Below are 25705 nucleotides of genomic sequence, written 5' to 3'. Positions count from 1 at the left end.
GCAGATGTAATGCAGACACAGGCTCCTATATCCAGCATAATCCTCAATCACCATAAAAGGAGGAACCAGGATATTTCATGACAAAACCAAATTTAAACAACTCTTTTATGTAAGAAAGCACAACAGAGGCTAATAGGAGGAAAACTCCAAGACAATGAACTAAACTATACCCAAGAAAAACCAAGAAATTAATCTTCTCTCAATAATTTAAAAAAAGAGAAGCACACAAACATAATTTCACCTATAACCAGAAAAAGAAGAGAATGCCGCAATCATTGGCTTTAATATCTGAACAGATCTTCTTTCCCTAATCCCCAAGCTCCCAGGGGCCAAACTGCCAGCCAAAGTGTATGCAAGGATGCTCTATGGTTCAAGGTGAGGCCTGTAGCCCCACCAAAGGCAGATCCTAGAGGTGTGAGGTGGGAATGGATATGTGTGGGTGGGGGAGCACTGTCACATAGGCAAAGCTGAGCAGAAATGGGATGTAAATTTGATGAGGGGAGTCTGGAAAGCAGGACAACAGTTGAAATGTAAATAAATAAAATAACCGATTAATAAAAAATAGCCAAAAATAAAATAACAAGTAAAAAGGTAAATGAAAATTAAACCAAACCAACCAAACAAACAAAAACCCCTGTAGTGGATTGGCCTAATTCTGCTTGTATTTTAATGCTAATTTGTGGAACTCAGGAGTGGTTAACCCCAAATAACTGACTGCTCCCAGTTAACTGTGATTATAAAGAAGCCAACAGCCAACAGCTGCACAGCAGAGAGATGGGGGAGGGGAGCTTTGAGGGCTTTGCTAGAGAGGATCATGAGGAGGGAAGAAGGAAGAAGAAGCTGCCAGAGAATAAAGGAAGAACATGTGTGATGGAGAGGAGAGAGGAAGAGGACAGCAGCTATGGTTAAGGGAGAGTAGAGCCTGGTCGTGAGGGCTGTCCAAGGGGAACAAAGAGCAGCCAAGATGCTACACAGTCAGTAAGAGCAGCTCTCAGGCGAGCAGAGATCAGCAGAGACCCCAAACCAACAAGCTACGCAAGCATAACTCCATCCAAACTCCCTCTCAATATCTCCTGTCCTCCATGGGTCTGGCCTCAGCGTGTGTCCTGAGTCAGCACATGTGTCTGTCTCAGCTGACATCATTCTGCCCATCAGCCCGAGTACAAGGAAACAGTGAGAAACTACACAGCCCACCAGAAGGGTTTTTGCTGTGGTTCTATGAAGTCCCAACAAATGCAGCTCAACTACAGAATGCAAGGCAGACCAATGCATGTGTGTCCTTAGTGCAGAACCCTTCATCACGTGTCCTTAGTGCAGAACCCTTCATCACGTGTCCTTTCACATGCGTGCTTTAGCAGAACATCCTTTTACCTGCGTCTGCCTCAGTGAAACATTCCTTCACACATCTGCCTTAGCCTTTCAACTGTGTCTGCTTCAGGGAACCACTCCTTCAGGTGTAGAATTTCTCAAGATTAGCAAACCGCATACAGAATATTCAGAACAAAACAAGGTGTGTGGTCAGCATGTCCTTGAGCCAAGTCCCTTCTCCTTGTCAGTGACAGCAGGCGTGTTACAGCAACAATATGAAATGGCTGGCAGGCATGGAACAAAATGGCAAAGCTATTCTGGGGGATGTCACACCGTACCAGCCAGCAGCTCAACTGAATTTTTAAGTTTTGATATTACAAGTGAATATACTTGACCTTCAAACACTGAGAGAGCCCATTATAACATGAACTATATAAACTAGGCCAAGACCGCCTCTAGGGCAAAGGCCCTCAGCCTGTGGGTCGTGACCCACACAGGGTCTCCTATCAGATAGTTTACACTACAATAAAGATTCATTACAGTAGCAAATTTACAGTTGTGAAGTAGCGACAAAATAATTTTGTAGTTGGGGTCACCACAGCATGAGGAACTATTCTAAAGGGTTGAGGCCATAGGAAGGTTGAGAAACACTGCTCTAGGAAATTATGTTTTCTTTCTCTTTCATATTTTTCAGACAGAATCTCAAACTGTAGCTGAGATTGGCTTGGCTTGGAACACGTGTGTAGTTCATGCAGGCATCAGACTTATGGCAATTCTCCTGCTTCAGCCTCCTACTCAGGAGCCTACCAGGGTGAGATCACAACCACGGGTAATGGGATTGCTGTTCTTGGTTGTCAACTTGAGTGTACCTGGAATTAACTAATGCCAAATGGCTTGATGCCCTGTGAGAGGGATCTCTCTCTCTCTCTCTCTCTCTCTCTCTCTCTCTCTCTCTCTCTCTCCTTCCTTCTTTCTGTTTTCCTCTCTTCAACCCCCTCCTCTTGGTCCTCCTCCTCTTCTTTGTTTTTTTTGAGACAGGGTTTCCCTGTGTAGCTCTGGCTGTCCTGGAATTCATTTTGTAGACCAGGCTGGCCTTGAACTCAGAGATCCACCTGCCTCTACCTCCTGGATGCTGAGGCTAAAGGCATAAGCACCATTGGATTTTTTTTTTCTTAATTAAATTTTCTGAAGCAAGAAGACCTACTTGTAATCCAAATCTTGGAGATCAGAAGATAAATCTTTAATTCAGATCTTTTGAGATGGAAAGGCCCACTTCTAATCTGGACCACACCTTCTTTTTTCTTTTTATTTTTTCATCTTTATTAACTTGAGTATTTCTTATTTACATTTCGATTGTTATTCCCCTTCCCGATTTCCAGGCCAACATCCCTCAACCCTTTCCCCTCCCCTTCTATTTGTGTGTTCCCCTCCCCATCCTTCCCCCATAGCGACCTCCCCCCCACAATCATGTTCACTGGGGGTTCAGTCTTGGCAGGACCAAGGGTTTCCCCTTTTGCTGGTGATCTTACTAGGCTATGCATTGCTACGTATGCAGTTGGGTTCCAGGGTCAGTCCACGTATAGTCTTTGGGTAGTGGCTTAGTCCCTGGAAGTTCTGGTTGGTTGGCATTGTTGTTCATATGGGGTCTTAACCCCCTTCAAGCTCTTCCAGTCCTTTCTCTGATTACTTCAACGGGGGCCCCGTTCTCAGTTCAGTGGTTTAATGATGGCATTCAGCTACGTATTTGCCGTATTCTGGCTGTGTCTCTCAGGAGAGATCTACATCCAGTTCCTGTCGGCTTGCACTTCTTTGCTTCATCCATCCTATCTAATATCTGTATAGGTATGGGCCACATGTGGGGCAGGCTCTGAATGGGTGTTCCTTCTGCCTCTGTTCTAAACTTTGCCTCCCTATTCCCTGCCAAGGGTATTCTTGTTCCCCTTTTAAAGAAGGAGTGAAGCATCTGCATTTTGGTCATCCTTCTTGAGTTTCATGTGTTCTGTGCATCTAGGGTAATTCGAGCATTTGGGCTAATATCCACTTATCAGTGAGTGCATACCATGTGTGTTTTTCTGTGATTGGGTTAGCTCACTCAGGATGATATTTTCCAGTTCCATCCATTTGCCTATGAATTTCATAAAGTCATTGGTTTTGATAGCTGAGTAATATTCCATTGTGTAGATGTACCACATTTTCTGTATCCATTCCTCTGTTGAAGGGCATCTGGGTTCTTTCCAGCTTCTGGCTATTATAAATAAGGGTGCTATGAACATAGTGGAGCATGTGTCTTTGTTATATGTTGGGGCATCTTTTGGGTATATGCCCAAGAGAGGTATAGCTGGATCCTCAGGTAGTTCAATGTCCAATTTTCTGAGGAATCTCCAGACTGATTTCCAGAATGGTTGTACCAGTCTGCAATCCCACCAACAATGGAGGAGTTTTCCTCTTTCTCTACATCCTTGCCAGGATCTGCTGTCACCTGAGTTTTTGGTCTTAGCCATTCTGACTGGTGTGAGGTGAAATCTCAGGGTTGTTTTGATTTGCATTTCCCTTGTGACTAAAGATGTTGAGCATTTCTTTAGGTGTTTCTCAGCCATTCAGCATTCCTCAGCTGTGAATTCTTTGTTTAGCTCTTAGCCCCATTTTTTAAATAGTGTTATTTGTGTCCCTGAGGTCTAACTTCTTGAGTTCTTTGTATATTTTGGATATAAGCCCTCTATCTGTTGTAGGATTGGTAAAGATCTTTACCCAATCCGTTGGTTATTGTTTGGACCACACCTTCTGCTGGCTCATATCAAGGACATGGAAAAAGGAAGTTTGCTTTATTAATTTTCCTTCTTCTTCAGGATTCCTGCATGTACTGAAGACCAGCTGAAATATCCAGCCTTATGGACAAAACCGTTGAGGTCCTGGAGTTGCCCCATAAACCACACAAACTCTGACCTCACTTAGACAGGGATGGTTTATTGAATGCCCACCCTAAGACTGATCATCAGAGACGTAGCTGAGAATTTGTCACGTTAGGACCCTGGATATTTTTCTATGTCAGTTTATAAAGACTAAAATGTGAGCTCATAGGCAGGTGCTGGAAGGGCTGTCTGGTTGTCAGCCCTGACTCAAGCCATTTTAGACAACAAAGGTTCATACTGACTTTTTATCTGTTTAAAGATTTATTTATTTATATATAAGTATACTGTAGCTGTCTGCAGACACAGCAGAAGAGGGCATCAGGTCTCATTACAGATGGTTGTGAGCCACCACGTGGTTGCTGGGATTTGAACTCAGGACCTCTGGAAGAGCAGTCAGTGCTCTTAACCATGGAGCCATCTCTGCAGCCCTCATATTGACCTTTAATTTTATTGGTTCTACATGAAGCTTATAATTATGAAATTTGAGATTAAGAAACCTCACAACATAAAGAACTTCCTTCCAGTGGTTCGGGAATCGGTGGGTGGGGGAGCACCCTCGAGGAGGCTGGGGAAGGGGGTGGAATGCAGGGTTATTGTAGGGGAAACTGGAAAGGGGGTTAACATTTGAAATGCAAATAAACAAAATAACCAATAAAAAAAACATACACAAGTTATGTGATCATTCCTGACCCTGCTCTGAGTTAAATTATTTTCAGACAACCATGACAGGCAGACATATTACAGCAAGAATATGAACTATCTGGCAGGCATGGAACAAAATGGCTACAGCTATGCTAGGGGGATTGGCTTCAACAGGTGCAACTACTGTGTTTTAGACCTTCCATTCCTTGTTGAATTAGCTGTACCACAGCCTATAAACCATTCTAATGAATTTTCTTTCTCTATATACAGTCATTCTAGGAGGGATGATTGGTTATGCATTGTTAAATGTAGTACTGATCACGAAACCCCATCACTTCCACAGCAATATGCAAGTGTAAGTAAGTTACTGAACAATTGAACAGAAATTAAAATTTACTGCATTTATTGCGTGTGTCAGAAGGCATAGGGAACACCTGGCTGCTTATATCTCTTGGTCTCTATAGAGTAGTGGGAGAACTGAGACCCACTGAGGAGGTCTCTTAAGCGAAGACCAAACTCCTTGCAGTGACACTGGATTCCAGGCTTGTTGTCCTGTTTAGGCCTCACTGTGGTCTATGTACACTCTATGCATTCTCCCCATGCAGGTTCACATGGACTGAACTCAGAAAGCTGGGGTTGGCAGAAAGATGCATGGTTAAATAGCCCACCAGGTTCACATTGTATCAGCTTGATTTAATCTAAGGACAAAGAAGTGGAGTTTCTCTGATGGCTTTCTTCTAAACCCTTGAAAGGATCACTGGGGTTTGACCTCAGTACTTCATACTTCTTGCTGGGTCAGCGAAACTCAAGGAAGCTTGAGATTGCCATAGGCACAGTATTAGGCTAGATATACTGAGTAGATGATACTAAGATGTTCAGATGGTCATACCCATTTGCATGAGTTCTTAATGTGCACCTAAGGAAAGAGAGATCAAGGTCTTCAGAATAGGAAGATCATTTCCAGTTCTTTTCTACAATTCCAGTCTGAAAGACTGGTAGGGAGAGAATGGTAGATAATCAAGAATTCATAGATGATGCTTTGAAGGAAGTGTGGGTTTCTGTGCTGGTTTAGACAGGGTCTCAAGTATCCCATGTTGCCCTCTTCCTACCTGGAGAGGTTCACTTTGAGCTCAGATAAACCTGCTTCTACTTTCCAGTAGACAGTCTTACAAGAGTGGCCTCCAGGGACTGTGAGGACAGCATTAGCCTTTGACAGTTGACTTGTGTAACCCACAACTATAGTTTTAGCCACTTTGTTCTATGTCTACCAGCTATTTCAGATTGTTGCTGTCTATGCCTGACAATCACGGACACAGAAAAATAACCTGATAGAGAGCAAGGACATGGTGATCACATCCTTTCCTGTTCTGTATGTTCTGGATGAGGCTTGTTAAAATCCCAATATTGCAGAAAGCTTTATATAGGACCCATCACATTAAGCATCACTGTGCACTGTTCTATCTAAAATGGCCTAATCAGAACTGACCACCAGATCACACTTTCTTCAATCCTCATATGAGAAGCTTGAGCTTTTTGTTTTGACTTTTTCTTTCTTTCTTATTTTTTGCTGTATAAGTTGAGAGGAAGATATTTGGGGCCATGGATCTGCCCCCAAAATCTGGGGTATGGATCTGATCAATCAGTGTTAGTGTGTGCACTCAATACAGTATCCATTTTTTACTGTGACAGATGCTTTTGTGTTTGTGGAGAAGCCCATGACCCAGAGCACAAGTGCTGGGTCCTTGCTCTATCCACGTAGTGATGTGTATAGCCTCGTCGTACACCTTTATGTGCACCCCCTATATCTCTTGACTATTTTATTTTTTTGATAGAAGCTCAGCTTCTGATAGAAGGCCTGTCAGCAGTGCTCCTTTGGCGACATTGGCGCAGAGATGAGAACCCCACAAGCAGCATGAGGTTCCCTTCATTGGTGGGTCCAATATTGCACTTTCCTCTGCCAACTGGTCTCCACACTGTTCCTAGCACCATAAAGACTTCAACTCTTTCAACTAAGGAATTTTCTGGCAATTGTCAATTGCAAAGCACATGACTTCATGAGTGTTCCCCTAACACACGCCCATGTTGTAACCTACCATGCAGACTATTTCTTGATGTGATATAAAGCACCTGTACAGAATGAGACAAGAGAGCTTTTGACTGCATATTCAATCTGGTGTGAAATCTCCGGAAGTTTTAATGGCTAACATTGGTGAATGAGGAAATTTGAGTTAGGATGAGACATTTTGGGGCAAGATATGGAAGGAAACATTCATTTAGATGCATAGGAATTACTAAGGTTTTTATAATCAAGCCTTGAGGAAAATTTGGCTTTGGAAGCAGGAGATGCTCAGTGGCTCTGCCCCAGGAAAGTCTCCTGGAAAGGGCCCCTCTGCTTATGCTCAGTACAGGGAGATTATTAGCAGGGAGGCAAAGTCTGCACCCCATGACATCTGCTGTCCCTTCTTGGACATTCTATTGTCTCCTAGAGAGTTCTGGCATCCTCTGTGATGTCACCAGTGTTGTAGTGACAACCAGTGCCCTAGTTTCTCTCAGTCTGAGTCTGGCGGTTTCAAGCTAAGACATGTTTTCCCGTCTTAGGAAGCGTTTTGGGAGGGGGAACGTCGATTCTGGAGAGACTAGAGTGAAGGAGTCTAGCCTTTCGTCTCAAAGTAATGATGGACAAAGACAGCACTTCTGGGGAATGTTGAGTCAGTTCTGGGCAGTGTATTTTGAGCTTCCTACCGGGGGGCTGCAGGCTTAAGCTGACCTTTCTAGCAATGGGCCACAACAACTGGAGCATCTGAAAAGGAATTGAATTTCCATGAATATCACAATTCCTTAAAGTTAAGGATTTCAGAACTTTAGTTTCCCCATCCCCACTGGGAGGATATGGTAATGCCAATGCTATTATACTGTGAACTTCTGGTCTTTACTTTTCAGTTCATTTGTTCTGTTACATTGATATAATAACACCATCAGTATTCATGGAGGGTCCACCTTTTCTGAGTTTAGACAGGGCAGCAATGTATTTCACTCTCATTGCTTCTTTAAATACAGTGGGTATCTGACAGTAGTAACAGGGAGAGATTGTGCTCCAGGCAATAACCTTATGTTCTTAGACCTTCTCTGATTTCTTCTAACTGGCAGGGTCATAGTTTGCTTTATATATTAGAGGTTGTATGTTACAAAAATTTTTTTTCAATACCAAAACTATTTGGAACGTGTAGACCAAGATTCAGCCTGTAACCTATTCACACTTCTGGGGCATTTGGTATTTCACATAGGGACACTGATAAGTCTGTTGAACATATCCTCCCTGGAAATGCGTTTTAAATCCATGATTCTAAAATACCAAAAGTATTTGGAACATGTGGACCAAGATTCAGCCTGTAACCTATTGGAACTTCTCGGGCATTTGGTATTTCAAATAGGGGAACTGATAAGTCTGTTGACCATGTCCTCCATGGAAATGTGTTTTTAATCCAAAGTTGTTGGCCTAGAGTATCAGGATAGGGCATCTGAGTGTCTCCAATCACTCAAGTCTTGTGGATGGTGAATTTTTCATCTGAGTTCAAACCCACAGGGGTGAGGGTCCTGAAACCAAGCTGTACCCTGTTCAGCTGATGATGATCCTGGAGAAGCCATCTCCGTGGTCCATGTAAGCACCTGATGTCCGGAATAGGGAACACCTGGATGCTTACATCTCTTGGTCTCTATAGAGTAGTGGGAGAACTGAGATCCACTGAGGAGGCCTCTTAAGCATAGACCAATCGCCTAGCAGTGACACTGGGTTCCAGGCTTGTTCTCCTGTTTAGGCCTAACTGTGTTCTATGTACACTCTACGCATTCTCCCCATGCAGGTTCACTTGTGTTCTTCTACCTACAGACGCTGGGAGAGAAACATCATCCCCTGGCACTGAACTAAGCGAGAATCAGGCCAAGAAGGAAAAGGAGAGGCTGATTAAAGAGCTGCAGCTCATTACCGAGGAGAGAAATGACCAGAGAGATCGCCTGAGGTTTCTAACAGAGAGATCCATGAAGAACAGGTATGAATCGCTCCAAATGCTCTTGTTTCATTCCTGGGTCTGCAAGGTCACCTTCATCTTATCCTATTAAGGTTTTGGGTTCTAGAAAGCTGTGCCTCCCTAACCACCCTGTGCTAAACCTCACCTCCCATATAGAGGAGATTCAGAACCTTGACCCTTCCTGAGGAGCGAAATGGAAATGGACTCATCTGCTTCCATTTATTGAAAAGCAGAACTTGTGGTCTGAATGAAGAATTCGGGGATAAAGTCAGGGAGAGTGAGTGTCTAGTGTGCATTTGCAAAGCCCTTGACAGATGGTGGCTTTGCAAGATTGTAATTGCAGTGAGTTTATGGTGAGTCTCTGTAATTGCTAGGCAGGGGACTGAGTGCTGGAAGATCCACACAGCAGCCTGAGGGGCCTGGTACCAAACTGTTCATCTCAATGCTTGACTAGAAGGTCTCAGGCTCAGGCCTGTTTGTTATTGTCTGTGTGTCTTGCCCTCTGAGACAGCAATGGTGGATGCATTTCTCCTGGTTTTCACAATACTCTCTGTTTCCATATTTCTCTTTCTCTTTCTCTGACTCTGTTTTTACATTTCTTTTTTTTTTTTTTGTGGGTATTTCTCAGTCTGTGAGTCTGTATGTGCATACATCCAAATGCATATGTACAACATTTATATGTTTATATTTCCCTCCACATTGGAATCTAGGGGTCTATGTCTTGGCCTGAGTATTTACCTGTAACACATTCATGGTGATGTGAATGCTTTGTTCTGGGAGCCCCACTGTCAACAGCACAGTTCTTTGCCTATGTGGCCACGATTGTCTGTACATTTGTATTCCTTGTGCAGATTATAATTTTGGGTTGATATATGGTCTGTTATCGGGACAGGAAAAAAGAAATCACCGGTTTCTGGGTGTGTTGGGTGGGGGAGCATGGAGAGGTGTGGCCTAGGCTCTTGATAGCTTAACTGGCTTGACTGCAGATTTCCTCTTGATTGAACAAAGGGAGCCAGGGAACCCTCCATCTGGATGCTGAGATTCTGGTGTCCTGGACACAGAAAAACAGGTTTCTGAAGCTGAAGAAGATCCAATATGTAGAATTCAGAAGGTGTCCTTCCAGGACTGGGGTAGTACAGGACCCACCCTGAGCTCATATATTCCTAAATGCTGATGTTCATTGGATTCTATCATTTGGGGCCAGGCCACACTTCAGGCCAAATCCATATTATGAAGACCTGGAGAGAATGGAGGAGGCGGTCATGTCAATTCTGCCCAACTTAGAGATGGAGAACACTGAGATCCATGAGAACAACCATAAGCTGAAGAAGGAGATTACCTTCTCTAGGTAAGTCCTGGTCAGAAAGGCTATCACCTGTGGAATGGCCATTTCTGACTTTCTTTGTTCTGGATTGGACGGTCTTCAGCTCTGGTTCTATCTCTTGTGCTGTTTACACATCAGTGTGCCAGGGTCATTAGGACTCAGTTTTCAGTTCCATAAAAGACTGTTACTCATCCCAGGATTGTCTAGGCATCTTCAGAAGGCTCTAGATAGAACAGCACTGATTGAAGTCAGCAGAAGGTTATTAGGCTGACCTGGACCTATGGTGTCATACCAGGTTTTACAATACTCAGTGTGTGGACCACATGGTTAGCATGACCTTCTCTTGGTTCTACTGACCTCCTTTGAGGGTGTTGGCCCACTACTAATTGATGTTGCCCCCATGCATTGGGCTTTCATGGTTAGTTGTAAATCCATGTTCTTTTTGAGAGATGTGGACACTAATTGGTGCTCAGGCCAAACAAATAATTTATTCTTCCCGGAATTTACTCTTTGTGGTTTGTGCAGCCGCCTTATATGTATCGAAATGAATTCTATTAAGTCTTCATGGGTATCTGGGTCCTGGTGGAGTTAGTGGCACTCGGGAGTGGGAATGGGAGAAAGGGGCAGCATGATCTTACTATGCAGACTGTATTTCCAGAAACCTGTTCAGCCAGCTCCTGATGGAGAACACATGCAGGAAGAAGTTGGTCCCACTGAAGCAGGAGAGCAAGGAGGTACATCTTGATTGTGCACTGAACCAGAAATATTTGGTTGACTTCAACAAGAAAGATAAAGACCAGCAACGTCCAGACCCAGCATCATCTGGTAGGGTTGAGCAGCTGTGTTAGCTTAAAAATATCTGATAAAGTTTGCCAATTTGATACATCTTTGCTCTCTCCTACCACCTTTCTAATTTACACTCACAACCACCCAACCACCTCATGTAATGGAATTGTTCATTGCTCTGCCTATGCACAAGTATTCTGGGAAGCCAACCACTTTTCAGAAACTGAATTATTTTGCAAGTATATTTGTCTGCTCTTTTTGAAGCTGCAGTAAAGAAATGGTGACAGATTAATAACATACCTCATTATTGCATATCCACGTGATAGATTAGATGCTCTGTAGAGTTTTGAACAAGTTCTTGGTTCTTTGACAAATGACACTCTGTGGTCATGTGACTTCTTGTGTAGGAAGCACCTTTGCGGGATAAGAACAAAGTGCAAATGTCAAATTAGAACTTGTCATTGGTTTTAACCTTGGTGACATATGGACGTCTCCTTTTGTTCTGCAACCCAATGAGGTCTCTTCCCATTGCCCTGTACTTGGTTTGCACTGGTATAAGTCTGGGTCCCATATTGGCAGCCCACATTACTGTGAGGCTCTCTGGAGATTTTGCCCTTCCCAAAGAGTTAGCAACAATGATATCAGTTAAAAGGTCCATGTTGACTGTCCAATAGAACTGAGATGGTAGAAGGCGGCCTTCTGACAGCTGCCTTGCATTTCACCACCAAATCAGTGTCTGAAAAACTGCCTTCCTCTCCCAGGTCTCAGAAAGTGCAAGAGAGCTGGAATTGGACACACACCAGTAAGAGAGCTTCCTGAAGAATAAGTTGCTTTCTCAGGAGTCCCTGATGACAAACATCCTGAATGGTAACAAATTTTTTGGATGAGTATTCTTCCTCAGAGTTAATTTGTCATTGCTTAGAGACCCTAAATTTATATAACACTAAGCCAGCCTGACTGATTGAGGTCTTACTTTCTTCTCAGAAAACAGCACTTGAGAGACAACTTGGGGGACCTCCTTTCATTATGTGTGCAAGAGGAGAAACAGCAATACATCTGTGCTTCTAAATGTTCGTTAAGAATGTGCTGTGTAGAAATATTTTTGTTATGATTTTAATTGAAATTTTCTTTTTGTTGTTTCATATTTATAAGTTCTTCTTACTGTTTTTATCTTTTCAAATATTTTTAAATCTTTTAATTTATTTGTTTTAATCCTGTTTTGTTGTAAAAATGAATTCCTTATGAATAAAAATTGAATTCTATCTCTTGACTCTTAAGACCATCATTCTTACTCAAGGGTTCTGTCCCCTCCTGTGGACTTATAACTGACAGCTACAGATGGATCTCTGCATGTTCCATGGATCCTGGGCTAATAAGTGAATTCAAAGTCACCAAGGGGTACCCAGTGTGACAGTGTCTTTTGTGTGGATAATGTGGCTGTTTCTCCGACACACACTTTATGAAGTAATCACTGACATGCTTTACACAATTGTTATGGTCCATGTGGTTCTTCTGAGAGAGCAACAGATGCTCTATCCTGTGAGTCATCACCACAGCTCCTGCAGGTGGCTTTTGTTATTCCACATGATGTGCTGTATTAGGTGGACAGGATCACCTCCAATTAAATAGAGAGATCTCAGGAGATGTGTATTCACAGGAAATTTACTGAGCTGTGCATGCTCAATGTGTTAGCTTGCCAGCCATCCCTACAGGGCTCTGGTGTTCCCACTGCTCATTGTGGGTCAGGATCATCCCCCAGCACCACTTAGTGTCCATATTAGAGCAGATCTTTCACCTATTTTCAATGATGACCATATGTATTCTGCACATCTGACAAAATACAGAATAGAAATTAGCTTCCTGTTGGCCAGATTGGCATAATGAGTTTTTTGATTGTTAGCAAGAAAATTATTTTAATCTAAGCAGTTTAGGGAAGAACCTCAAGGACACCCATAGTGAATGCAGCCTGCAGCTGTGAACACAGGTTTCTGTTGGAGAGCAGGCCTGTGCAGGCCCAGAACCTAGGTGGGACAGTTCAAGCTACCTTTTTTCCATGGCCAATCTGGGATCATATTGAGAATGTATTTTTTCCAGGTGACTGATTTCCAATTTATGGAATTGAACTAAATTACTGAGAGTGGAGGTGACTCAGAGAGTTAAAGTACAAAAGGACCAATCCAGAATGTCCACAAAAGCTTGCTGTCACCCCAGGGCTTTTAAAAGCTCAGCAGCTAGAGAAGCAATGTAGTATTTGGTTATTCTCATGCTTGGGTCTAGTCATTCGTTATAAGCTGACCATGACACAAAAAGAGTCATCTGTGTCACAATAGAAGCTAGTTGTAACTAGATTCACCCCCACACTATCACATCACCACCGTATTTGAGGTTCTCAGTTACTATCTAGGAACCTGGAAGAGGCCTGGGTCTTGCTACACAAACTCATAATTTATGTCTTCATGACACTGAGTGCTTTGTTCTGCTGATGCTACCATTGGCATACAATACCTTGGATACTTTGTGCTGACATCTGTGACATGAGACAATAGTTCATGCCATCCTAACCTGCATAAACTGTCCTTAGAGTACGGTGTAGTCAGAGGGGCCTTTTTTTTCTCTCTGAATTTTCAAAATATTTCAAGTCTTCAGACAAGTCTTCAGCCATTGTCCAGTGCCTGTCTTGAGATGTCCACATTGTCTCCTGGGAGTATTCATCCAGCCTGCTCTGTAATTTTGTAGAAGATTAATAGGGTTCCAGCCCTAGGATTTAATTCAGTGTGATTGTACTTTCCAAACATGCTCAAAGCCCTACATTCCACCATAGCCTGTGTGCTTTAGAGAAAGAAAATAAAGAACCACATTGCACTTGAAATTTCTCCTCCAACAAAAGGAGAGCCTGCATAGGGCCTTTAAGTAACTCTAAGTCCCAGCTTCTGCATAACTCCCTCCATCGACTCCATTATTGGTGTCTTTTCATTACTGCTCACTTTATTTTTGGTGTGCAAAGAATGTGTACTATGTCAGTAAAGTGTGTGTGTGTGTGTGTGTGTGTGTGTGTGTGTGTGTGTGTGTGAGAGAGAGAGAGAGAGAGAGAGAGAGAGAGAGAGAGAGAGTTTGTGTTTGTTTGTGTTTCTGTGCAGGTGTTTGTGTATGTTCATCCATGAACTCACTATCAATTTTCATAAAATGACTTAGAAGACTGTAATGAAAACTGTCGAGGTGCATGCAGACGTGTGTTACTAGTATCCCACGGCACCTGGCAGGTAACACTGAAATGGTGGTCTACTATAATACAGCCTAAAAACAGGCTGTGGATGGTTTACACAGAGATTGTGGTGTCATCACCACTAGAGAGAGCAGCAAAAGCTTCATTTATCACATGCTGCTGTTACCAAGATGAGGCAAAGCCTTATCCTACAGAGAGTCTGGTAGGATTTGATGGCAGGAAATAAACTTAGTACTAAAATCATTCAATTACAAACGAAGAGGATAATACAAAGAGTCATAGGAAGCAAGAGCTGTTTTTTGAGGAGATCCATAAGAGAAACAACCCCTTTCTGAAACTAAGTACACACCACAGTGTCAATACCTAAATTATCAAATGAGAAATGAAAAGGGGGATGAAGCAATAGACATGTGAGTGAATTCAACAATCATTAGGGCTTCTTCAGAGTCCTTTACTACAGAAAGGTGAAAAATCTATTTGATATTGGTAATTTTTCTACACAGATAACAAATACCAAGTTAAATCCAAATGTGGGATTTAACTCATAAGATTATTCTCATAAGAAAATAGATAGTATTTAAACGATGCCACTACAAAAATTAAAAAATATATATGAGGGCCACTAGGCTTTAATGCAGCCTTTCTACCAGACGTTTAATGACGACCTAATAACAATAGTGCTTCAATTATTCCTCTGATTTGAAAGAGAAGGAACATTGCCAAACCCCTTCTCTGAGTTTCTCTTTTTACCTAGAATTCCTGAGTCTGTTGCTTCTTCCATTGTCACCCCATCAATAGAGCTGCAGGGCGAGTCTGTCCCGCCCCAGAGCATATCCGCCAGCTGACAGGGCTGGGTTTTGCTCTGCTTGCCCCTGCTCCTGCCCCCGCCCCCTCCCCTGCTCTTGCCCCTGCCCACGCCCCCGCCTCACACCCCAGTCTACATTGCCTCGGACACATCCCCCCTCCCAGTCCCACCACCGCCCTCGACTCAGACCCGTCCCAACCCCCGCCCCCAGCCTGCCCTCGCCCCTACCCTGCCCCCGCCCCGACCCCCCCACACCGTCCTCTCCTTCGCCCCCCCCCCCCCCGGCCTCCGCCCTCACCGCCGCTGCTTAAGTTGCTACCATTCCGTCTTCAACTCCCCTGTCCACCCCACCGCCACTGCTGCTACCTTCTCCCACTTCTTCAGCCCAAGACTTTTGAGATCCCGGCTTGCAGCGCTCTGCACTAGGAGGCTAACAGAGGTGAGGAGAGCCTAAGGGACAGACCCCAGGCCTGGCCCCAGAGACTTGTGTCTCCCCCCTCCCCCGAAGTGCTTTCCCGCAGTTCTCCATTCTGGGTTCAGTTTGTGGGGACCCCAGCAGGTGGCAGGCTTTGCTGATCCTCAGGTGTGAGTCTGGGACAGTGGTGGGACTTATGGTTGAGGGAAGTCTTTCAGGCAAATGCAGGCTTTTCTCAAACTCTTGGACCATCTGGTGCCCTCCCTGGGGTCACAGGACCTGTGGAAGTTGGGAAGCCACTTTTCGCTGTCCTGTGTGACTTTCCCTGCAGAGTGAGCTCTCCTGCAGGAGGTACTCTCACATGCTTCTTTAAAAGCACCTGCTCCTCAGATCCAGATCAGTTGTGAAAACAGGCTTCTCCCTGTCAGTGTGCCAGCTCCCCCTCCCAGCTCAGAGCTGCCACACCTAAGGATCCTCCAGCCCCAGTACTGGTTGGGTCTCATGGAGGAGTTAGAGCAAAGTGCCCCTTCTGAGAAGTGACTCAGAACAGAAGGTTCCTACAACCCAATGAGGTCTCTTCCAGTTGCCCTGTTCTTGGTTTGCACTGGTGTAATTCTGAGTCCCAGATTGGCAGCCCACATTGCTGTGAGGGTTGCTGGAGATTTTGCCCTGCCCACAGAACAGAAGGTTCAGAAGAAAGGCCAGTTTGGCATAATGAATTCTTTTGATAGATGGCAACAAAATTATCTTAATCTAAGCAGTTTAGGGAGGAACCTCAAGAGCATCCATAGTGAATGCAGCCTGCAGCTGTGAACACACGTTTCTTTTGGAGAGCAGGCCTGTGCAAGCCCAGGACCTAGGTGGGACAGTTCAAGCTGCCCTTTTTCCATGGCCAATCTGTGTTTGTATTGAGAAAGTATTTTTTTTCCAGTTGACTGATTTCCAACTTATGGAATGGAACTGACTTACTCAGAGTGGGGTTGACTTAGAGAGTTAAAGTACAGAAGGAATAATCCAGATGTCCACAAAAGCTTGCTGTCACACCAGGGCTTTTAAAAGCTCAGCAGCTAGAGAAGCAATGTAGTATTTGGTTATTCTCATGCTTAGGTCTAGTCATTCATTATAAGCTGAACATGACACAAAAAGAGTCATCTGTGTCACAATAGAAACTAGTTGTAACTAGACTTATACCACATTATCACATTATTACTATATTTGAGGTTCTCAGGTATGATCTTAGAAACTAGAAGAGGCCTGGTTCTTGCTACATATAGTCATATTCTATATCTTCACAACACTGTGTGATTTGTTCTATTAATGCTACCATTGGCATACAATACCTAGGATATTTTGTGCTGACATCTGTGACATGAGACAATAGTTCATGTCATCCCTTACCTGAATAAACTGTCCTTAGAGTACAGTGTAGTCGGAGGGGCCTTCTTTTCCTCTGAGAAAGCAAAACATTTCCAGTCTTCATATAAGTCTGTCAGCCATTGTCCAGTGCCTGTCTTGAGATGTCCACATTGTCAGCTGAGAGTCTTCATCCAGCCTGCCCTGTAATTCTGTAGAACATTAATAGGGTTCCAGCCCTAGGAATTAATTCAGTGTTCTAGTACTTTCCAAATATGCTCAAAACCTAGTTTCCACCCTAGCTCTGTGTGCTATACAGAAAGAAAATAAAGAACCCCATTGCACTTGAAGTTTAGCCTCCAACAGAAGGAGAGCCTGCACAGGGCCTTTAAATAACTCTAAGCCCCAGCTTCCCCACAACCCCGTCCATCCATTCCTTTATTGGTGTGTTTTCATTAATACTCACTTTCTTCTTTGTGTGGAAAGAATGTGCACCATGTCAGTGTGTGTGTGCGTTTGTGTTTGTGCATGTTCATCCATGAACTCACTATAAATTTTCATAAAATCACTCAGAAGTCCCTAGTGAAAACTGTCGAGGTGCAGGCAGACTCATGTTACTACTGTCTCATGGCACCTTGCAGGGAGCACTGAAATCGTGGGCTACTTTAATACAGTCTAAAACGAGGCTGTGCATGGTTTTCAGTGAAATTGTGACGTCATCCCCACTACAGAGAGCAGCAAAAGCTTCATGTATCACATGCTGCTGTTACCAAGGTGAGGCAAAGCCTCATCCCATAGAGAGTCTGGTAGGATTTGATGGCAGGAAATAAACTCAGAACTAAAATCAATCAATTACAAACAAAGAGAATGATACAAAGAGCCAAGCAAAGCAAGAGCTGGCTTTTTTTTTTTTTTTTGAGAAGATCCACAAGACAGAGAAACCACAGAGCCTATATCTAAAGTACCAAATCAGAAATGAAAAGGGGGATATAACAAAGGACACTGAGTGAATTCAACAATCATTAGGGCTTACTTCAGAGGTCTTTACTACAGAAAAGTTAAAAATCTATTTGATACTGGTGATTTTTCTAACAGATAACAAATACCAAGTTAAATACAGATCTGGGAAGGTAATGAATAATTCCCATAAGAAAATAGATACAGTCATTAAAGGCTGCCACTCCAAAAATTAAAAATAATAATAATCAGGGCCACATGGCTTTAATGCATCCTTTCTGCCAGACTTTTAATGAAGACCCAATAACAATAGTGCTTCAATTATTCCACTGAATTGAAAGAGAAGGAACGTTGCCAAACTCCTTCCCTGAGTTTCTCCTTTACCTAGAATTCCTGAGTCTGTGGCTTCTTCCATTGTCACCCCATCAATAGAACCATTTAAAATGGGATGTAATCGATGTCTGGAGCCTCATTCTTTCCCTTGACCTCCATGCGGTGTCCAGAAGGCACGCCTGTTCTCATGGACATGGATTCATCTCTTTTTGTTGCAGCAAGAAGAAAGCCAGCAGAGGAGGCAGGAGCTTACAAAGAACCAGTAGGATTCCTAGAAAAGAAGCATCCAGATCTCCATTGTCAGAAAACCCCTGGCTTGCTCTCATGTGACTGGGTCCTCAGACACCAGCAGCCTTAGATGAGACCAAGGAAAGCTGTGCAGAGTCCTGGGTCCCCAGGTTCTTGACCTCCTGAGTGACAGCTGTAGACACGCCCTCCAGGGAATCCTTACAGCTGGTGACATCTGGACAAGGTGAACCAGATGCCAAAATGAGACATGGGAGAGAAATCCTAGGCTGTTTGGAAGGAATCAGTCTCTGCTTTTGCTTCTGTCTCTGTGTGCCCTGCTGCTATGATGTTCATGGGGAGCTCTCATGCCAGTGGGTCTCCTCCTAATGTGTTTGTTGTTGCAGATGTCCTGGATGTTCTGGACCCCATCAGAACTCAGCCCGTGCTCAGTCACGGAGGTCAGCACCTTCCTGTCCATCAGGTCATGAGACCTGAGACAGTTGAGGTAACGGCAGTTGGCCTGGGTGAAGTGCTCACAGACTTGGACTCTCTTGCATGGCTGTGGCTTCAAGCAGATCTGTTTGTGGCTGTCTCCTTTGTAGTAACTTTTGCAGGAGAAAAGCATCCCCCTGTACCAGGAAGAAGGCCGGCTCCTCATGGTTAAGCCCAGAAAGCTCATGATTCTTCAGAACCTGGAAGCTCTGTTCCTAAAAACTTTGTGTGGATATTTGCAGAGGTTTCTCTGGGATTTTGCGTAATGACTCTGTCCCAGAAGTTTGAGCTTGCAGAGGCTTGGGCAATCTGTAGCATGGTCCCTGGATGCACTTGAGATTGAAGCCACAGGCTTCAGTAGTAGCCGCCACCTACAGCGTGATCCCTGCCTGATCTCCAGTCTCCAATAGGAATAAGCAGTCTTGCCCAGCAGCTCATAGAGCTCTGCCTCTGGAGCCTGATCCTACTCTGCAGTTCCTTTAAGGTCATGCAGCCCCTGTGGGTCCACAGGATCTTGGTGATGAAACAGTCTGCCCCAGGATCCCCCATGGTGCACTATGGCTGCAGCTGCTCAGGCTTGTGAGCTGGACTCTGCTTCATGGAGAAAGGAAACTGTAAAGGGGATAACACATGAAATGGAAATGAAGAAAATAACCAGTAAAAATTAAAAGAATTAAAGTCATCATCTCAGGAGAATGAGTGGGAAGCCAGGTCCTTAAGCAGGCAGGTTCTCCACAACAATGCATGCTGGGTTCAAGACTGGACATGAGGTGCCCTGAGCTTGGAACTGCCAGGCTCCTACTGGGAAGAGAGCTTTCTTCTTCATTTCCGTAAGTCTCTCTAGTTTTCTTTTAAGGCTTTCATCTCATCATTGACTTTCCCAATGACCTTTTATGACAAGCCATTATGGTTAACAAGAATTAAGTAAGGGCTCATTGAGCTGTTGGTAGTTGGAGGTCTGGGGGAAGCCCTGGACAGAGAGATCTTGCCTGCCAGGGGTGGGATGTGCATGGTGGGAGGGACTAGTGGAGTGTCATTGGCCTCAGTATGCACAGGCTTGGGGCTGGTACCTGGCTGCCTGGTGCGCCTCTGTGGCTACTTGGCCTGGGTCCCACCGCAGATGCCCATGGTGGTTGCTGGCCAGTTGTGCTTGCTCTCCCTGTCCTCGGGGCTTCTGGCGGGGCTGACCACAGCCTTGAACATGGACAAAATGGGCCGGAAATCGGAGGATCATGGGAACATCTTCAACTTCCCCCTCCCCAAGCACTGGCAGTTGCAGCTGGAGGACAAGCCACTGTGAGTTTCCCCACATCCAGGCAGGTGTTCTGCGCCACCAGGAGAGCAAGGGCAAGCACTGCTGCCACCAGTCCCACATGCACAAGGCCTATTTGCTGACTGGCAGGGCTTCACTTTGCTCTGCCTGGCTCTGCTTTGCCTTGCTCTGCCCTGTGGGCTCTCACTTCTTTGGCCAAAGACTGTTGAGATCCCGGCTTGCCTCACCTTTCAATAGGCACCTCTGTGAAGTGAGGAGAACCAAAGGGACAGAAGGCTGACCTGGCCCTGGAGACTTGTGTCTCCCCCTCCACCAAAGTGCTTTCCTCAGTTCTCCACTCCGGTTTTAGTTTGTGGGGATCCCAGCAGGTGGCAGGCTTTGCTGAGCCTCCCCTGTGAGAAGGGGACAGTGGTGGGACTTATGGTTGTGGGAAGTCTTTCAGGGAGATGCAGGCTTTCTCAAACTCTCTGACCATCCTGGTTCCCATTCCCTGTGTTTGTTGCGAAGTCACTTTTCGCTGTCCTGTGTGACTTTCCCTGCAGACTGGGCTCTCCTGCAGGAGATACTCTCACATGCTTCTTTAAAAGCCCCTGTTCCTCAGATCTAGATCAGCTGTGAAAACAGGCTTCTCCATGCCAGGGTGAGAGCTACCCCTCCCAGCTCAGAGCTGCAACACCATAGGATCCTCAGGCCCCAGTGCTGGGTGGGTCCCGTGGAAGAGTTAGAGGAAAGCTTCCCTTCTGAGAAGTGACTTAACACAGAAGGTTCACAAGTGACAGTCAACCCCCAAGTATTTCTTCCAGGAGAAAGCACTCAGCTCTCCCCTTTAAACAGTTTAGGCTCCCACATGGCCCAGTTTTGTGATTGGGGAAGATTTTCTGGAGCTTAGTTGGCCAGTCAGAGTGGGGCTACATTCTTTTTTTTTTTTTCTTTATTAACTTGAGTATTTCTTATTTACATTTTGATTGTATTCTCTTTCCCGGTTTCCGGGCCAACATCCTCCTAACCCCCCCTCTTCTATATGGCTGTTCCCCTCCCCATCTTCCCTCCATTACCACCCTCCCCCCAATAATCACGTTCACTGGGGGTTCAGTCTTGGCAGGACCAAGGGCTTCCCCTTCCACTGGTGCTCTTACTAGGATATTCATTGCTACCTATGAGGTCAGAGTCCAGGGTCAGTCCATGTACAGTCTTTGGGTAGTGGCTTAGTCCCTGGAAGCTCTGGTTGCTTGGCATTGTTGTTCATATGGGGTCTCGAGCCCCTTCAAGCTCTTCCAGTTCTTTCTCTCTGATTCCTTCAACGGGGGTCCTGTTCTCAATTCAGTGGTTTGCTGCTGGCATTCGCCTCTGTATTTGCTGTATTCTGGCTGTGTCTCTCAGGAGCGATCTACATCCGATTCCTGTCGGCCTGCACTTCTTTGCTTCATCCATCTTGTCTAATTGGATGGCTGTATATGTATGCGCCACATGTGAGGCAGGCTCTGAGTGGGTGTTCCTTCAGTCTCTGTTTTAATCTTTGCCTCTCTCTTCCCTGCCAAGGGTATTCTTGTTCCCCTTTTAAAGAAGGAGTGAAGCATTCACTTTTTGGTCATCCTTCTTGATTTTCATGTGTTCTGTGCATCTAGGGTAATTCAAGCATTTTGGCTAATATCCACTTATCAATGAGTGCATACCATGTGTGTTTTTCTGTGATTGGGTTACCTCACTCTGGATGATATTTTCCAGTTCCAACCGTTTGCCTATGAATTTCATAAAATCATTGTTTTTGATAGCTGAGTAATATTCCATTGTGTAGATGTACCACATTTTCTGTATCCATTCCTCTGTTGGGTTCTTTCCAGCTTCTGGCTATTATAAATAAGGCTGCTATGAACATAGTGGAGCATGTGTCTTTGTTATATGTTGGAGCATCTTTTGGGTATATGACCAAGAGAGGTATAGCTCGGTCCTCAGGTAGTTCAATGTCCAATTTTCTGAGAAACCTCCACACTGATTTCCAGAATGGTTGTACCAGTCTGCAATCCCACCAACAATGGAGGAGTGTTCCTCTTTCTCCGAATCCTCGCCAGCATCTGCTGTCACCTGAGTTTTTGATCTTAGCCATTCTCACTGGTGTGAGGTGAAATCTCAGGGTTGTTTTGATTTGCATTTCCCTTATGACTAAAGATGTTGAACATTTCTTTCGGTGTTTCTCAGCCATTCGGCATTCCTCAGCTGTGAATTCTTTGTTTGCCTCTGAACTCCATTTTTTAATAGGGTTATTTTACTCCCTGCGGTCTAACTTCTTGAGTTCTGTGTATATTTTGGATATAAGCCCTCTATCGGTTGTAGAATTGGTAAAGATCTTTTCCCAATCTGTTGGTGGGGCTACATTCTTAATCCATACTCATTCACACAACAGAACATCTTCCTCCCCACCCACGAGGCCTTGACTTGAACCCAGGTCCTTCCAGGACCAACAGACCTGAGAGAACAGATTGCAGCACAAGAGAGAAAAGAAGCCAGAATAGTTTAAACTGGAGAAAACCCCCATATAGGCCGTTTACCAACTTTAGGGGTTGTGCATATTGTGGACTTCAGAATCTTAAGGCCAGATTTTTCTGATTACACCTTATAGGTGAAGCTGAAGTCTACTGAGGGTGGGATCATCCCAGGCAGGGAGGAGATCTGACTCTGCAGGCCTGGCCACCTTCTGCATTCTCCCAAAAATAATTTTTAGTCAGCTGTAAATCTGAAGTGAAATTTGTTTTTTGTCAACTCAAACGGTTGACATTTCAAGTCTCACACACCATGTGAGAGACACACATTTATCCACAGGGGATTTGAACTTACTTCTATAGAAATGACTGTGGGCCAACAGAGGGAAAGCATTCTTGCCTTTAGCATTCTGTCTGTATCAGAGACTACATGGACAGGCTTCCTGGACAGACATGTCCAAGCAGACAGACATTGTAATGAGGGAAAACTTAGGCAAGAAATGACCTGGGGACAGTGATTTCAGATTGTGCCTTTAGCCAGGAATCTCTGTTGTCATTAAGGCAAGCAGTCTTGGGCCTGCCAAAACTTGTCAGTATTTCAGGGCTCTTACAACTGCTCCAGGTACTTCTGAGGTGAAAGCCTTTCATTAAAAAAAAAAAAAAGTTTATAGAGCAATATTTCTCAACCTGTGTGTGGCAACTGATTCACAGAGATTGCATATCAGATACCTTGTACATTATGACTCATAAGAGTAGCAATATTATTTATGAAGTAGCAATGAAATAATTTTATGGAGGGGATCATCACAGTATGAAGAGCTGTATTAAAGGGTTGCAGCAGTAGGACTGTTGAGAACCACTGCCATAGAAGCTGACACATGGGAGCAGACTCCTCAGCTGAGTAGAGACCCACGACAAGGGATACTGTGTCCCACCCTAGAACCCAGAGGCAGAATCTATCCCAGGAGTCTGTGGGTCACCTTGTCTTAAATTCTTCCAGGGTCAAGAATAGCATTGATCATCTCAGCAGAGTCAGCTTGCACAGCCACATCAGGCCCATGGCTTCCCTTTACAGAGAAGGATGTGGGTCTAAGTGACAGCCAGTGAGACTGAGGGGACCCTGATACTCATTTGCTTTGAGCTGTGGTTTCTTCACCTGTAAAATGGACGTGTTTCTGCTGAATTGGGTTGTTGTGGAGATTAACAGAACATACAACCTGCTCAGTGTCTGCCTGGCATGGACCCTGCTGGTTAAATGGAAGCTGTCGATGATGACGAGATTAAAAGTAGAATTTCTAGCCAGATAGTGTTAGTTGTGGGGCGCCATACAAGTGTTCTAAGCATTTTCTGATTCTAAGACCGCCTCACCTTACAACCTAAGGCTCTTGATTTAAATTTTAAAAAAAAGAATAAATATAAAATACCAATATGAAAAAATCATAATCAGAAATGAGCTAATTCCTGTGAAGTCATTCAGCTTTACATTTTCTGCTTCTATTTCCAAGGCATCTAGAGTAGCACAGTACGAGATCCTAAAGCCTTCTGTTATGGTGCTACCCATTCATTCCTCTCTCCTTGAGGACCTCTCAGGTGACTTACCAGAATCAGATGGCTTTTAAGATTGTTCCCATCAGGTGCGATCTCTTTGTCCATGGGCCTTGCCCAAAGCTGCAGGGCCAACCTGTTGTTTTACAATCCAAAATTCCAGACATTAATTTTACCAATGAAGTTTCAGGAGTCAGATGCTGAAGTCAAGTAAAGCTCCCAACTGTCTTTCCTGATTCACTGACCTCCCAGAAGAAGAGCAGTCCTGTTCCCTCTGAACACTTTCTTAAAAATCCTTTAACTCAAAAACTTTCCATTGGTTTAGTTATCTAGATTTCCTTTCACGTTGTGTCTTGATCTGCTGGACCTAAGTGCACTTTTTACCTTTGCCATAAATGTGTGTGGTAGGTGAGCCATACCGTAATTAAGTCCATGTTTACATGAATAAACAACTCTTGCTTTAAATGTCTGTGCCATGGCCCTGCTATACCACACACTACTTTTTCAGTAAATAATACATTCTTGGAGATCACAGTGTGATCAAATATTTTGTAACATGACTTAGTAACGTTCCCTCCATTTTATAAATCAATTTCTTTGAGGAGGATTCTGGATGTTGTCTGTCAGGTCTGAGTGCATCATCTTGGGAATCCCAAGGAACATCAAACTTGGGCTTTTGAAACTGTTGCATATGGCCAACCCGGAGCAAAAACCACCCAGGAATCTACTGATACTTGACACACATTAATTCACCTGCCTTTTTCATATAGTTTATGGCAAGAGGTCACCATTCTTGACCTTGTTTCATTATAAAACGTGGTACTAAATGTAAGAGTTGGGGTCAAGGAGATCACCCCACAAATCACAAAATACCCATCTCAGATAACCATGTATGGTTTATTGAATACAAAACATCCATGAATTTCAGGACAGAATTAAAAGTCCAAACCTAAGGATAATAGAATAGAAGAGAATTTAGATTTCCTGTTCACAGGTCCAGTAAGCATATTCAGTAAATCATAGCAGAAAACATCCATAAGGTAAAGGAAGAAAAGGCCATGAAGGTACAACAAGCCTACAGAATGCCAATTTAATCATACCAGAAACAATTCCTCCATTAACATAATAATTAAAACACTGAATGCACAGATAAAAGAAAGATCATTAGAAGGGGTAAGGTATAAATAACCAGTAACAAATAAGTTCAGACCTATCTGAATTACACCAGACTTCTCAACAGAGACTCCAAAAGCCAGAAAATCTTGGGCAGATGTAATGCGGACCAAGGATCCTATACCCAGCATAATTCTCAATCACCATAAATGGAGAAACCAAAATATTTCATGACAAAACCAAATTTAAACAATATTTTTCTCTAAGAAAGCACAACAGAGGATTGTAGTAGGGAAACTCCAAGACAATGAGCTAAACTATACCCAAAAAAACCCAAGAAATAAATCATCTCTCAATAATTTCAAAAAATGAAGCACACAATCACCATTTCACCCATAACCAGAAAAAGAAGAGAAAGCAGCAACTATTGGTCTTTAATATCTAACCAGACCCTCTGTCACCAATCCCCCAGCTCCTAGGGAATAAACTGCCAGCCA

At 44.0% G+C, this 25705-nt stretch overlaps 2 protein-coding genes, 2 long non-coding RNA genes and 1 pseudogene across 6 annotated transcripts in view; 2 read left to right on the top strand and 3 right to left on the bottom strand.

The window, feature by feature from the left end:
* Speer4cl1 (spermatogenesis associated glutamate (E)-rich protein 4C like 1) overlaps nt 1-25705 on the bottom strand; it is a 204568-nt gene that overhangs the window by 123734 nt on the left and 55129 nt on the right. The window lies entirely within an intron of this gene.
* The window catches only part of LOC134483277 (uncharacterized), a 211961-nt gene that overhangs the window by 170556 nt on the left and 15700 nt on the right, over nt 1-25705 (top strand). The gene's annotated exons all lie outside the window — the stretch shown is intronic.
* LOC134483280 (uncharacterized) lies at nt 6402-17209 on the bottom strand. The gene is made up of 2 exons (XR_010060103.1): nt 16836-17209; nt 6402-11408 (listed from the first exon to the last, which is right to left on the bottom strand). It is a non-coding gene; the product is annotated as an uncharacterized LOC134483280 (long non-coding RNA).
* Nucleotides 10920-12256, top strand: LOC134483279 (uncharacterized). Its single transcript, XR_010060102.1, has 3 exons — nt 10920-11033; nt 11756-11861; nt 11979-12256. It is a non-coding gene; the product is annotated as an uncharacterized LOC134483279 (long non-coding RNA).
* LOC134483460 (zinc finger CCCH-type antiviral protein 1-like) lies at nt 17878-19557 on the bottom strand (annotated as a pseudogene).

The sequence above is a fragment of the Rattus norvegicus genome, chromosome 19, assembly GCF_036323735.1.
Source record: "Rattus norvegicus strain BN/NHsdMcwi chromosome 19, GRCr8, whole genome shotgun sequence".
NCBI lineage: Eukaryota > Metazoa > Chordata > Mammalia > Rodentia > Muridae > Rattus > Rattus norvegicus.
The sequence above is the reverse complement of the archived record's forward strand: the minus strand, read 5'-3'. Positions and strand labels throughout refer to the sequence as shown.